Source organism: Pithys albifrons, chromosome 4 (genome assembly GCF_047495875.1).
Source record: "Pithys albifrons albifrons isolate INPA30051 chromosome 4, PitAlb_v1, whole genome shotgun sequence".
Taxonomy (NCBI): Eukaryota; Metazoa; Chordata; class Aves; order Passeriformes; family Thamnophilidae; genus Pithys; species Pithys albifrons.
Genome location: NC_092461.1, coordinates 100,204,572 through 100,217,172, shown reverse-complemented (window position 1 = coordinate 100,217,172; position 12,601 = coordinate 100,204,572). Strand labels below are relative to the sequence as shown.

The window sequence follows — 12,601 nt, the reverse complement described above, 5'->3', positions numbered from 1 at the left end:
AAACACTGTGCTTCTGTAACTTAATTTACTGCTTGTTTGATGCACAATGGCACCTGATAAGGCATTCATTGCTATCCCATTACAATTAGAGAGCACATCACTTAAAACCACTCAGGTAGCAGTTTATGCCTATTCCCACTGCCTTAACTCATTAGGCTGTGGTAACCTGATCATTTGCAACAGTCTGGTTGCAATGCTGTTCATCTTCTCACTCCTCCTCTCTCCAAATATATTTTTTCAAATAAAATCATGTTAAAGTGAGGTAGGAGATGACATTAAGCCTGCTGTCTCCAGAATTTCCAGTACATTTCTGGGGCACGTCAAAATTAATTGCTATGTCGTATGGTGTGTGCAGTGTTACTGCTGTGATACTAATTTAATTTTGTTAAACACCCTTTCCGTGGTTACAGTCAGGGAGCTGACACCTGCTCTGGACTTGTGAAGAGCCAGGCTGTGCAGCCTCCAGCCCTGTAACACAGCCCCCATGTACAGACAGATGCCCCGCCAGCAGTCAACCCCCTTGTCACTGACAGGCACCAGCTGCGAAGCTGACAGCAGGATTGGGGCTCTCCATCTTCACACCATCCTACCCAGAAAGGCATGGATAAGGCGAGCACCATCTTGCACACCACAAAAACGCAGCCCCATGTGCCCTCCTGCAGCTTCCCTCTTCTCTGTACAAGCCATCACAGGGGCACTCGCTGGGACACAGGAACCGTCAGCTCCCCTACATTTTCCTTTCCTCTCCACCAGTCTCTTCCACAGCATTTACAGCCTCCATTTACCTGCCTCCCTCTTCTTCTCCTTAATTAACAGGCAATTATCACTGTGTATCAGCTCTCCTCTCTCACTGTTACCCTGCTGTTACACTCCCCATTATCCACCTGTTCACCCTCCATCAGACCCGACAGGAATTGCTGCTTTGAGCTTTTGGTGAGGGAACTACAGTGGTGTCCTTGAAATAATGACAAGTTTATTAGCTGTAAGGGGAATATCCTTCCTCACTGTAACTCAAGTACCTTTTACAGAGGGGTGAACCTTAATCTGTGTTTTATAACCTCTTGCCATGCTGTGGAATAGCTCAGAAGATTTAATCTAAAGGAGAGATACCATTTCAACACCAGATCGTATCACAGGGCAATTACAGCACTGAGACAACAGCTTAATTTCCTGGGATCAACCCCTCTTGGGTTCTTAAATAAGTAATAAGGAAGTCTCTGAAAACAAACTTCCTCTGTTTGATACATATTTTAGCACAGATTGCACAGGCAAAATTTTAAGAGGCTTTTTTTATAATTACATTACTACAGTGCAAGTATGACCAATAAAACAGACTGCTACAGATCTTCATCTTTACCTTATTAAAGTCTGTCTAAGGTCTTGTGCAAAGAGTAACTTGAGGCACACCATCACAACAGATGCCATGGCAAAAAGGCAAATAAAAACATCCCCATGAAACACGATACCATCCAACATTATAACTAAGCAACCACTCTATAGCTTCTGTGTGAACAATATCTTCCTGTGGTAAAGTACAAGCTAAACTGCATCATGATGGGCTACACACAGATTTTTCATGCTTTTCTTATTCTAAATGGTAAATATCAGAAGAGGCAACAACAGCCCACTTCTTTCTCCACACACTCATTTAACATGAGACAGTCTTGCCCACAGCTTAAGAATAACTTTTTAATAATTATAGAAACGCTTTCAGAATATTAGTCATGACCTAGAATAATAAAAGCATTTTTATTAAATAAAAGTCTATTTACTAAATCAGCTGACCTCATTGCCTCATAATTCAGTGAAGCATCAAAAAGAAACAGGTAGTATATTATGGCAATAACAGAAACCTGGTGAATGGCTGAAATAGCACCAGTGAAAACAATTCCTAAATCACCTCATGGAGTAATGCTTAGGACATGCCACTATTTAAAACATTCCTTTTCTATATATTTTTCTTCCAGTAAAAACACGAAGAACCACAACCTCTACTGACACAGGTGCAACTTCGTGGTTCCAGTCTTCAGGTGCTTTGAGTATACACCACCTCTTTGCAGAGCAAGTTAAATATGTCCTCAAACCACCACCAAATTATAATGCCATAAGACAGAACAAACTCAGGCCTTCAAAAAACAGCTTCCTCATCCCAAGGCAAGATCACAAAAAAAGTATATTATTCATACATACAGTACATCACATTTATCACCTACCAAGTGTCACAATCCAGCACAGGAGTAGCCACAACTAGGTATCTGCATGGACTAAGGCAGAGTTAGCTGGGCCAGATTATAGCTCTGCTTTTACCCAAGGTGGTTCAGCAAAGTATCAATGGGCTGAAGCAGCATGTTATTAAAAACTTTTCAAATTATATTAAAAGTTCCCATTAAAAGACAAATTTTCTGTAAGTCCGTAAACTTCTTTTGGGGTACTCAACAAGATCTGCTGCAAGAATCATTACCCACATCACTTCCAGGCTTACTACTCATCCTATCCAGTAACTATCTGTGTCTAACTAGTAGCAGTATTTACCTGCAGTGGATCGTAGACTCTGCCCTGGAACTGCCAAGAGCCACAAAATCAAGGACTTGGGGTGGAGGGGAAGGGCACATGACCTGCACCCCCGTGAAGAACACAGACACCTCCCTATTTCACAGAACCATAGAACGGCCTGGGTTGGAAGAAACATTGAACATCACCTAGTCCCAACTCCCCTGCCACAGGTAGGGACACCTTCCATTAGAACAAGTTGCTCCATTCAACCTGACCTTAAACATTTCCAGGGATGGGGCACCCACAACTTCTCTGAACGACCTGTTCCAGTGCCTCAACACCCTCACATCCTATTTATTATCTAATATAAACATACTGTCTTTCAGTTTGAAACCATTCCCCCTTGTCCTGTCACTACCTGCTCTTCTAAAAAGTCCCCCTCTATCTTCCCTGTAGGCTCCTCCACCTGCTCTGCCCTGAGCAGCCACCCAACACAAGCCCTTGTTTTGTAGGACAGACCTTCTGGTTTGGCAAATGCACGTCCCTCAGCAGCAAACTAAACCAGCATAGAGACACACAAACAATGTAGGGCTGTTCAGTGGACATGTATTGGCTCCTGAACGCTGCTTCTGCACCAGGCATCATCACACAGCAAGTTAAAGCTTTACAGTCAGAAACGGGACCTCTATATGTTATGCCAACATCATAAAGCAGGTGACATTTCAGAAGAGGTGCTTTCACACATGAATGTCACACTTCCACTTCACCTATAAGAGAGTAATCTAAATTTTCTTTTTGTTCTTTGCAGTTTCTCATTGGATTCTGGCAGTCAGTAATTACTTATTTTAACGAAAGCACTCCAAAGCAGTTATGAATAGGAGAAAGGCTCACACATCTGCCCAAGCAGTGGCAAGCAGGCATAAGAATTCTGAAATAGTCTGAGTGTTTTTACAGTGAAGTCCTGTTACAAGCCTGACCCCTTAAATCCATGGCAGTGACAGTTCACTATTACTACTCCCTGCTATACGACTGACACTTCAAACAGAACCACACACAAACTCTTGAGCTACTTTGGTACAGACTAAACCAGTAATAATGTGCTACCAGATCAGTACTAAAATATTTATTTAAACCGAAGAATAAATGAATCCCAATGTAGCAGTTTGATTATCATACTCTAGGTTGGGCTATTTTTACACTTTCAAATTTTTACTGAAATTTTCCATTGATAATTCACCTCCTGAGACATTTCTGCTCACAAGCAACAGACACCCGTGCTCCTCCTTTAGCACAAAGAGAGAAAACAAGATTGCTGATCTTCTGATCTTCAAATTCCGTCTTCTCATCTAGGCATTGATTAAGGCAATGGGATCACATGAGTCAAAATAAAAGATGTACTTCAGCAAGGAAGAGATCTTTCATCTTTGAACTCTTTTTTGTTTTGCTTGTTGCCTTCTGATAGCAATCACCACTGAGCGTGTATCTTGAAATTGCCCGAGTTCCTCAAATCCTGTAAAACAATTTGTTCTTTAAAAAGGTTCAAGTGCTCACAAAGACTGCTGATACCCACAGAAACACTCCAGCAAAACGTAACATTGTCAGAGTAGTCCTGTCTAAAATGAGAGGGTTTTTCATTTTTTTAAGGAAGACACAATCAGTTTACTTTAGTTTGATGCCAAACCAATTGAAATTACATAAGAAGTTTTATTGATCAAAATACACTTTTTCAAGTTAGCTTAAAATTATAAGAAACAAGTCTGCAATGGATTAATGAAATACAGTTTGAAACGTCTTTCTTTCCCATGTAGAAAATGCTTTCAGACTGAAAGAGGAAAAAATAGAGTATGAAATTTCCTTTTCCAATTTTTTTCAGATGTTCTATAAACCATAAGCAATGAAAAAAGAAACTGCCCTACTGCAAGATCATTTCATTAGTTCCATTAAATCAAACATGTGAAATATACCAGGACCACCTTGCTCTTCATCTTTTCCCCTTCACAAATGTTTTTTAGAATTTTGGGGTATACTCTTTCATGTTTGCTCCATATCCAGCGACCATTCACCTTCCACTTCTTCCCTTTTATGTCAATACTTCTCCACAATAACTTTTCTAATTCTGAGGATCCTTTATGAATTCTGTGTTTTATCCAAGCTCGCTTTTCCCACGTAAGGTCATTAAATTTTTCCCACACTGCTTTTCCCATGAGCTTCATTCACCCTCTACATCAAGCTGCACCTCTGTATTTTGACTTCAGCAACTGAGACATTTAATTAATAAATAGATAGATAGATAGATAGATAGATAGATAGATAGATAGATAGATAGATAGATAGATAGATAGATAGATAGATAGATAGGGGTTTGAGGGGGAAGGACACATTCTTCTTTCACACTTTGCATATCTTATGCTACAAGGAGGGTGGTTGAGAAGGCAGGATGAGACTGGAGGACTCTGTTAAATGGCATTACATGCTGCTCCTGAACTACATCTTTGACCAACAATCACAACAGAAACTAAATCTAGAAATGCTGGAACAGATCAAACATAGAATTAAGATGCTTTGTAACAGATCTATACATTAACAGTGAGAAACATGACTTTGTCCAACTCTCTTAAGAGCCTTTCTGCTTTGGAACACCAAAAAACATATGTTACAACAGAAAGAAAAGCCTGTATACAGACTGAGTTTATTCTGAGACAAAGACAACCAGGTCTAGCACCACATACACGTCAGCATAAAAAGGAAAAAGAAAGCTGGGCCACATTTGGGGTGCTTTGTAAGGGAGGCAGAAGAAGGGGCAATGGCATGCCATAAAGGGAAGGATAATTATTGCCATGGTTCATGGTAGGACCTCGATTTATCCTGACTGTGGTAAGTATACCCCATCTTTCAGCTAGTCCCATGCTAATTTCACTGGGACAGAATCCAGCTGTCTCATGTCTGAAGCCAAGCTCCTTTCTTAAAAACCATAATCAAAGTGAAGTACTGAACTACAATTTTAAATGTTTTCAACCAATCAAGCCATTTCTAAGATGGAAATGTCATACTCTATAATCATCTTTACATGCTTGGGCTCCTGCAGCCCTCACCATGTCTGGTGACTCATGGTGAATTTCTAACTGCCTGAACTTACATCAGCTTTGCTTTTCTTGATCTCTGTGTTCCTTGTCAATGCACACACCATTATGAACCCCAACCTGTTCTTTTTTCTTCCAAGGTCCCTTGTAGAATTGATTGCAAAATGAACTGTTTGTAAACACAGAGGCCACACTACAAATACAAGAGGTCGCATCCACAGGAGAGGACCTTCAAAAGGGAAACAGAACACAACGGAGAATGTCACTAAGAAGATCAGGCACCAAAAGGCAGCTACCTACACACAAGACTCACCTCCTACATGTTCTCCTTGCCATCGTTTATGGAAGGCATCTCGGGCACATTCACAGTGCTCAGCTTCACTTTCTCATGTGTTTTACTCCATGATGGAAGCTGCAGCCACCTTTTCTACCAAACACCTCCCTGGTGACGTTTTCCTCTCTTGTGCTGAGCACAGATCAGATCCAAGGCATAACAGACCAAGGCATTTGTAAAGCCAGGCCTTATGCTTGTTTCCTTAATCTCATCTTATTTTCCTATTCGTATTCTCCTACTGAACAGACTGTTCCACATGGATGGGACTTACTCAAGGAAACCCAACAAGCTTTATCCTGAATCTTCGCCAAAAAAATCCAATTCAGAAATATGAAATCAATATAAAGAAAGGCTGCTAAAAGAGCTTTGTTACAGCCAAAAGGTAAAAACCAAAACAGCAGACAATAATACTGATGTCAGACAGACATTTTTCCTTCTTTAGCAACTTGACAGGTTCCTGGCGGTTTTTCTCCTGTATAAAAAGGACCAAATCTCCTTGTTTTTACTGCACATTTTTGCTGACTAATACAATGCAGTCTCTAACACGTTGCAGTCCTGTCTACTGGATGTCAGAATAACGATCTTTTGTGCACAGACTGTTCATCTAAACAATTACAGAGGAGTATCTCTCTTCACCATTGCCAAGCGGACAGAGGCGGTGACCTCCTGAACAAAACCACGATCGATCAGAACAAGACATCGATTTTTGTTACTTTCATGGGCTGCAATGCAGCATGTGAATGTAAGTTTGTGCATCAGACTGTAGCAATCTGTGTGCACAAGTGCACAGCTTAATTTTAACCAGGCAAGCTCTAGCTCAAATCAGACAAGGCCCCACAAAGAGCAGAGACCCCATGGCTCGTCACTTCATTTCAAATGGCCTGTGGCCACACACTAGTTCTTCCTTCTGCTTTGTTATTGCACAATGCTCAAATGAGTCTTTCAAAGCTGTCTGAAGGTCTAATACTCCCTCCAGCAAGGAAAAGAAAAAAATGCTCTTCCTCCTTCGTACAGATTCATCTTGGGAAGATGAAGGGGCTTTTCAGAGCAAATACATACAAATTCAAACAAAAATGATGGCAAATGATGCTCCAAAGAGCATTGTCTCTAGAACAATGGAGAAATAGTTTTATATAAAATTGCAGATCAGTTTCATTCTGCCTGCAAGCATTTTACATACTGACAGCAGATTTCCATAACTTCCATGGTTCTTTAATGCCTGAAGATCTCTTATACAGAAAGGGCATTTTTAGGAGGAGAGCAGGAAGAGCAGGAATTATGCTTTAACGAAGAAAGAGAAATCAAAAGACAGAATAACTGAAATATAAGACTGTGCCAGGTAGTTAGTCCAATGGCACTGAACTGCTGCCAAATAGCTGTCAGGCTAGAAATCACGACTAAGATGGCAAACAGTATTGAGTCAAAAATCTGCTAAATGGAACTTTTGGATTCCATTTACTTTTAAAAGGAAAGACTGCCAAGCATCAAAGGAAAAAGCTGAAACTGCTTGTGAGAAAGGGACCAAATAAAAATAACAGCCTGGCTATGAATTAATAGTCCAATTACACAGGTAAACAATAGCTACAAAAGTTAATCCATTCTCAGCTTCAATGGGTTGTTTGTGGCCTTTCTAGTACTAAACTTCTGCAATAGGTGAATAATGCAGTTGGATAGCTCAGCACAAGCTGTAAATCTTGTGCAGCTGATTCACAGTCAAAGCCTGACTCATGTAAAGAAAACATGTGCTGGTGACAGGCAAGTGGCCTAAGTTTTGAAGTCCAAATTCCTGTCCTTCTTTCAATGACTTTGCTGGACTGGGAGCAACAGACCTTCCGGAAAGGAGTAAAAGCTTTCCTCCAAGTGAGGCAACGGCACACACAGAAGCCTTCAGCACCATTGGCAGATGCTCTGACAGAATGGTAGCAAACTGCTGCTGGCACTTACCCAAAGGACTGATAATCTTCCTTTAGATTCTGCACCTTGGTCTACTTTCTGTTCTTGTCTTACAGAGTTAGCAGTAATAAAGGGGTTGAGAAAACAACATAAAAACAAGCCTTCACATCTGGGAAGATTTTAGCAATATGTACCCACACCAATGATAAAACCTGCACACAATGATGGATTTCTACTTTGCAGTTTTTGATAGGAAGTTACCATTAATAGGGCTTAAGTATAATACAAAACTCATGGAAGTCAACAGAAATTGACCCTGTTGCCACTGCAGCTATTATTTACTCCCCAACCAACCAAATGAGAAAAAAAATCCTGGTACAAAGCAGATAGAAAGAGTAAGTTTTTATGCTTAATAAAACTTTGACCTCTCTCCCCTCCCCATGTCTCACTAAAGCAGCCCACTAATGACAGAAGGCAAGATCCTTCCTGTAGTGTGTACACCCAGTAGGTTGCCAACAACTACTTAAGGTGCTGCAAACCATAATATAAATGTATGTGTTTCTGTAGGTGTTGCATACATGTAGCCACTGCATGAGTGGCTCCCTTTTCAATAACAACATGTTGATCACAACACCTCAGGCTGAAATACTTGCTAAGATTTGAAAATATGCACCTTTAAAATCCCCAGTATCTTCTGTTGTGAGGAAGAAGTTCAGACAAACACTCTGTATTGTTGTTGTTATTATAATTATTAGCAGTCCCACAAGTTATGCAGTATGGTAGAATTCAGAAGCAAGGTTGGTTAACCAACCAATGGCATTTGTTTGTTTGGCATTCTCGTATTATTACAACTATGTTCTTCCTCTAATGTGTATTTTAAAAAAAGCAAAACAAATAAAAACAATGATAATTTGCCTGCGGTAGGCAATCGCTGATCTATGTAACTGACTATCCTTTAGAAATAACAACCCCAGAAATAAATTTCACTAGATTTCCAATTAAAAGCCTGCTGTGTTTTTATAGATCTTTGTCTGCTGCTCTTCAGTAACAGACGTGAAATGGAAGCTGCAATTAATGCTTGGAGACAGGAACTCACTTTGAACTACATTTTGAAAACATTATCTGATGTGTGCAAGCATAACAGACTAATCATGGAGGTGAGTAGCTACATATAGACATTTGTCAGGCATTCTTAGCAACAGCGTTCTCTGCTCTCGGCACTTCCATGGAAAGAGCTGGTGGAGAGAATGTTTCCCATCTGCCCAGTAGCATAGGAAGGTGTGAAAAACAGTGATTCATCAGCAGACTTTTAACATTTCTCTACTGTAAAAGCAATGCAATTAAATTAACAGCAATTTCCTCAATGACCACGGAGCAGATCCTGCAAACTGGTTACCCAGGACTGCTCTACAGCACTGAATGCCTCTGGACAGGAACTGTGCAATTGCAGCTAGGCTGCATACAAGACCAGGACAAACATAGTTCTAGAGGCTAATGTAACAACTAAGGGCTTAGTTTGAATATCCTATACTTATAGATACCTTTTATGGTACTAATTAATAACACTATTTATTTGAGTTTTTTCAAGTCAATGGCTCACACTTACTTATAACATGGAGCATGACAGGCCAAAGACCAGGACTGTTGAGCTGTCTGAGATGCTGTAGGGGTCCTTGATACACATTCTTTTTACGTTCAGCTTCTGCAGGGAGTGTGCCCAGGCTTTTCCATTTAGGAAACCAATCATGAGTTTTTGCTTTTATAAGTAAACACTTTGGGACTATGGTTTAGTGGCCATGGTGGTATTCTGTTGAAATTTGGACTTGAAGACACTGGAGGTCTTTTCCAACCTCAGTGATTCCACTAACTTCTACTGATCTTCCTTTTTGCCTCTGCCTTCACCTGCAACTTGTGTCAATGGTAGAGGACATCTGAGCAGGAGTGCTATCAAAGTGTATGAATTATGTCTGTCTGCATTTAACCCTGACTTTAGTGTGCTCTGCTATTTTCTCACTGTAACGTGCAGCAACATCCACTTCCCACTGACCAGCACAACACAGCACTGAGCAAATGCACTGGATCTGAAATGAGTCCTACTGAATTCAGAAAAAAAGAGTATTCAAAAAACCTAGACCAACAAGACATGGAATATAACTGACCTAGATACTGAAGTGTCTAGGTCTGCAAACAGAATTTGAAAAAGCCCCTATGGTGATTATTGATTAATACTGCACAAACATCAGCCAGTTGCCTCCAGGAGCCCTAATGACTTCAGGGGAGATAAATTATCTAATTACTGCTAGCTTAAAAAACTACAACTGAACATGCTGCTTAAGTAAATAAACACTAATAGATTTAAAAATCAATGCATAAATAACTGAATATACCTTTAAGAACAGATAGAACTGAGCATTTTGTGTAATGAAGTGGCTATGAGCTCTGCAAGCAACCCTGCAGAGAAGAGACAACCTTTCCAGTTTAACACCTTTTTAAAAAATTGGATAAATGTTGCTTTTTCATCCAAGTTATTCTATGTTTGTTGCTTCAGTTGAAGAGAGACAGACAGCCAGTCACAAAAACTGAGCTCCTAATTACCATCATTCTCTCTGATGTGGATGTGGCTAGTAAGCACTACATGTCAACGTGGCTAGTACAGAACTTCTCATACATACACATGTAATCATAACAGATGGTTATAATTACTGCTGGGCAAGCTGTAGTTCTAATTTGAAAGTGAGCAAAAATAGGTTATGCCTCCCTTCACCCTTCCTGACCACCACACCCAACTGTGTACAAGCTGGAGGTCACTCTCCCCATCAGGGGAGGGAGGCCAAGGGACTGTCACACCCCAGCCCATCCAGTATTGCCCCTCTGGGCACCAGTGAACATCTCCCACCTAAACAAGATGGGCACGTGCCAAATCATCATCAGTTCAAAGAGGAATGTGCCTATCTAGCCCTTCAGAGCAAAATTCAAAAGGAAAAAGCTAATCAGAAGTGCTTTGAGACTTGTTAATTGCTTGAACTCATGCAAATGAGGGCAGATCTGACACTGAAAACTTCTGCACTGACCTGCACAATGTATTCTGCTGCTATTTCTGATCTGCCTCATCTCCGCAAAAGCTGCTCTTCTCCTCTGCTTTGCTCTACTAAAACTTGCTTGCCTGCATCAGTAACTAACCACTGGCTGCAGACAGGACACCCACAGCTCACCCCAGAGCCAGCCCAAACACCCTGATCTGTGCATCTTGCAGCACAATCCATGTGGTGTGCTCTATGGGGTCCCCCACAAGGCTCAGCCAGACTCCTCCGCAGGGTGTACTGAACTAAAAGTGAACCAGAATCAACAGCTCTGGGAACAACCCACCTCTGAAGGCTGCCACAGCACTTGCCCTCTCCACCCCCGGTGTCCTGTGATGCTGTGAGTGCCTTGCTTCAGAGGTGACCAAATTCCCCATGGGCCTTCACCAAAGGCTCTTTTTCAAATGTGGGCACCTTCCATTTTTAGCACTAGTGTTTATCTTTCCATATTTTGCCACATACCAGCCTTTCATGGAAGCTAATCTGAGCATTCAGAGGTGAGCATCAGACCCTGTATTCTGATGTCCAGAAGCTGGACCTCTGGATGTTGTTCCCAATGGGAGTAAAAAAGAAAATGGGAGAGGAAATAGCAATGAAAGCCCCTGGACCACGTGATCACTGTCATCTTAAGTGTCCTTTCCTGGACAACAAACATGGTGATAGCCCAGAAGCAAACTTTCAGATAAAAGCAGTATAAATCATAAAGCCTGAAAAAAACAGTCAGGAGCCTGTGCTTTAAGGAATCAAGAGAGGACTTGTGCATCCTATACCTCTCACAGGCCAAAAAGGGAAAGAATGCACTCTTTTTCAGAAATTCAGACAAAAAGTATTACAGGCAGATGTCAACAGACTAGACACTGATACAAAAAGATGGTTGCACACAGACAACAACAATTTTTTGTCATTCACCTTCTCGATTAACAGCACAGACCCTCTACTCATTATGTCCAGAGCCAGGCATCATTCACACCAAGCATATAATCTGTACACTAGATCAAAACTCTTCCCTGCCCAAGAAATAACAAGAAATACAGAAAATCCTACGCTGTCCCTTTATAGCTGCAGTTGTTGGCAGCAGAAAAGAAAGTCACTGACATGTCTGAAAAAAATTGGCATCCATAGCAACTAACTTTATAGTATTAATTAGGAAGTAGAGAAGAGTTTAGGAGCACAGGTATGATTATGTGAGACAAAACGTTATTAAGTAACGGAAGATCAAACTGAGCTCAAAAATCTGAAGGTATTTATTCAAATACTCATTGCTGGAGAAACAACTCTTCAAATAGAGAAAAACACACAAGTTAACAGTGGAAGATCTACATACATAATTGTCTGGGAAAGCAACTGCTTAAATTTCCTTTTAACTATTTCTTCTATATTTTTGAAATTACCCATACTTCACACTACAATGTAGTATATTGCACTTCATATAATTTTTAAGTGTGTTTGAAGAAGCAAGCCCCAAAACTGAAGTCCCAGCTAAGTGCATTCCTTATCAAGGTGCAAAGGTGCTTCCTGGTCTCAATGCCACTGAAAAAGCTAACAAAAACCTGCCAGGCTCAAGAGCCACACTAACATAATTGTAATACTACAGGGATGTAACTAAAAACATGCCAGTATAGACCTTTGCATGTGTTTTTCCCCTACTCAGAATGCAGACAAGGATGTGCAGAGAACTGAAGTAAAAGGGAATCTGTAAGCTAAAAGCCAGGACACAGCAC

General features: G+C 40.8%; 1 protein-coding gene across 2 annotated transcripts in view; it reads right to left on the bottom strand.

The window, feature by feature from the left end:
- The window catches only part of MYO10 (myosin X), a 163,088-nt gene that overhangs the window by 75,549 nt on the left and 74,938 nt on the right, over positions 1 to 12,601 (bottom strand). The window lies entirely within an intron of this gene.